Source organism: Octopus bimaculoides, chromosome 3 (assembly GCF_001194135.2).
Source record: "Octopus bimaculoides isolate UCB-OBI-ISO-001 chromosome 3, ASM119413v2, whole genome shotgun sequence".
NCBI classification, from domain to species: Eukaryota; Metazoa; Mollusca; class Cephalopoda; order Octopoda; family Octopodidae; genus Octopus; species Octopus bimaculoides.
Window position 1 is genome coordinate 131,118,797 of NC_068983.1, and position 3,161 is coordinate 131,121,957.

Here is a 3,161-nt window from a genome sequence, read left to right on the forward strand (position 1 = left end):
ATGATGATGATGAGGGCAAATTTTAGCTATTTCTCTGTAGATTGAAAAATAATGATGAACAACCTTAATTGATTTTCAAACCTTACTGGGTTCTCATCAGTGGATTCTACATCATTCTCACGGACTCCAGAGAAACAAACAGCCAAACTGTCTATATACTCAACAAATAAAGTAGTTACTTTATGAAGGGATACCTAATTTGCATACCAAAAGTGTTTAACAGTTATTTGGTATTATGTATATATCTCTGTTCTGTTTCAACAAGCGTTTTGATAATGAGCTCCTCTAGTTTGTGTTCCTTGTGTGTGAGAGAGAGAGAAAGAGAGAGAGGGGGGGGGAGAGAGGGGGAGAGAGAGAGAGAGAGAGAGAGAGAGAGAGAGAGAGAGAGAGAGAGAGAGTACTCCCTAGAACACAGACAGGTAAGATATGCAGTGATATACATTTGGAAAATCCTGCAAGGACGTGAACCAAACTTTGGTACTGAAAGTTACACAGCCACCATCGAGATAAAGGACGAGATAATGGGACACCTTGAGTTTCAAGAGCCCACAGCTTTTTTGATATCCTCCAAAAAATCTTTGAGAGACCTACATGGAGGAATGTAGGTGTCTTCAAAACAAAACTGGATCTCCTCCTGTCATGAGGTCCAGGTTTACTTTCACTGCATGACACCTTGGGCAAGTGTCTTCTGCTATAGCCATACATCTTACCACACAACCACACATGTGCCTATAAATAAATTCTGATATCAAATCTGAAACTAGAGATAAACAAGAAATATGGTGAATGTGTGCAACATGGAGCTGATGCTACGAAGCAGCAGCAGGAGGGATGTCAAGTTTCTTGGATTGCATGGAAGTATTTTACAAAAATGTAATGTCATGCATTCTTTCATTCTTTCAAAAATAGATATATAAGTAAATAAATGTCAGTCAATAAATGCAGGCATAGCTGTGATATGAAGCTTGCTTCTCAACCACATGGGTTCAGGTTCAATCCCACTGCATGGCAACTTGGGCAAGTGTCTTCTGCTATAGCTTTGAGCCAACCAAAGCCTTGTGAGTGAATTTGGTAGACAGAAACTGAAAGAAGCCTATTGCTTTGTGACCCTCAGTACCATGTAATCTAAAATTGATTCTATCACATGATTTTCCTTCCAAGTGAAATATCTTTCACTTGCTTTCATCATTAAAATAACTGAGAAATGCATCAATGTCATAATTTCAATATCTCTTCAAATGTAATGTTGAAACAAAGTTTCAATGTAAGAATTCTTTGCTGTTGTGGGATATGGCGAGGGTGGGGAGTTAAATCATGGCATGCTTTTGAATTCTGTCTAAAGCAGTCTCACTTAAATCTCATTCTTAAAACCATTATTCTTTCTATGTAAAAATTGATGGTGTGTGTGTGTATATGTGAGTGTGTGTATATGTGAGTGTGTGTATATGTGAGTGTGTGTGTATGTGTGTCTGTGTTAAATATATATACCTGTAAAAGAAATCATCATCACCAGAGTTACCATCATTATCACCAATAATACCAACAATATTATTGAATTTTTCCTAATTATTTTTATTATATCTTTATTTGCTAAGAATACATAATCAACATAAACAACAAATGTATAATTAGACTGTACAACAAACCACATGATGAACAAAAACAGCCAATCAAACATTACTATTACCATTACAAGCATGTGACAATAAATATTTACGTTTTGGTTCATCTTACAGTATTAGTTTATTTCAAATGGTGGTCAGAAAGCCATAATTTCACAGCAAACTACATGTAGTCTACTGACTGTTTATCAGCATATAATGAGTACCTATTTCATTAATCCCGGAGGAACAGAAAACAGAATCATAGATTTGAATAGTTAAACCCAGTCCATACAGGGATATATAATCTTGCACTCTCTCAGCTACTCTTGTTTTGTAATGTAATGATAATAGATTCTGTAAATCAAACACAGAAGTGCTTTCTATACTATAGAGGAGGGAAAGGCAATGTGCTAGCAGAATCGTTAGCATGTCAGGTGAAACGCTTAATGGATTTCTGTCTGTCTTCACGTTCTGAGTTCAAATTCTACTGAGGTTGACTTTGTCTTTCATCCTTTCAGGGTCAATAAGTGCCTGTTGAGTACAAACATTGATGTAATCAACTTACCTCCTCCCCTGAAATCACTAGCCTTGTGCCAAAGTTTGAAGGGAGGAAGGGAGAGAGAGACAATAGGGGTGTAAGTGAAAGGAGCTTGAAATAATCAAGAACTGAACCAGATTTACATTACTTCTTCTTTAATAATGTTCAACTGAAAATATTTTGCTATGATGTATTGATGTCCAGTATAGAGACAAGGCTACATGTTTGGGGTGGATGGATTAGTTAAAATGACTCTATTAAAAGGCAAAGTTAACTTTGATAGGATTTGAAATCAGAACATAAAGAACAATAACTAAATAACGATGCACTTATGATTCTGCATCAGTAAATCAACTTCTGTTTAATGAAATATTGTTATACAGCACATACAGAAACCACACAGTTTTTCATGAGAGCCATAACCGATTGATTTGACAACACTCTTTCAGTGGCATTTTATGTTTTTTCAACCCAAGAAGGATAACAGGCACAATTAACCTTGGTGGAATCTGAACTCAAAATGTAGAGGAAGGTAACTAAATAATAGTTTCAAATTTTGGCACAGGGCCAGTGGTTTTTGAGGGGATGGGGAGGTTGATTACATAGGCCTCAGTACTAACGTTATTGACCCTGAAAGGATGGAACGCAAAGTTGGCCTCAATGGAATTTGATATCAGAATGTAAAGACAGTTGAAATGCTGCTAAGCTTTTTGTCTCGTGTGCTGACTATTATGCCAGCTCACTGCCTTAATGCAACTAAGTTCTCTGTTAATACAAACCTACTAGGCTAACAAAATTTTTTTTAGTTAAGAACTCCATGTATATTTGTGGCAGGCTCCAAGGTTATAGTTCAGAACCATTCTATATTGTAAATCCATGGCTATATTCCCATTTAGACTGGTCTTTTACACAGAGAGATATACAAGACAAGGAATATGTAATGATCATTATTTATACCTTGTCTAATATATATATATATATATATATATATCATCATCATCATCATCATCGTTTAACGT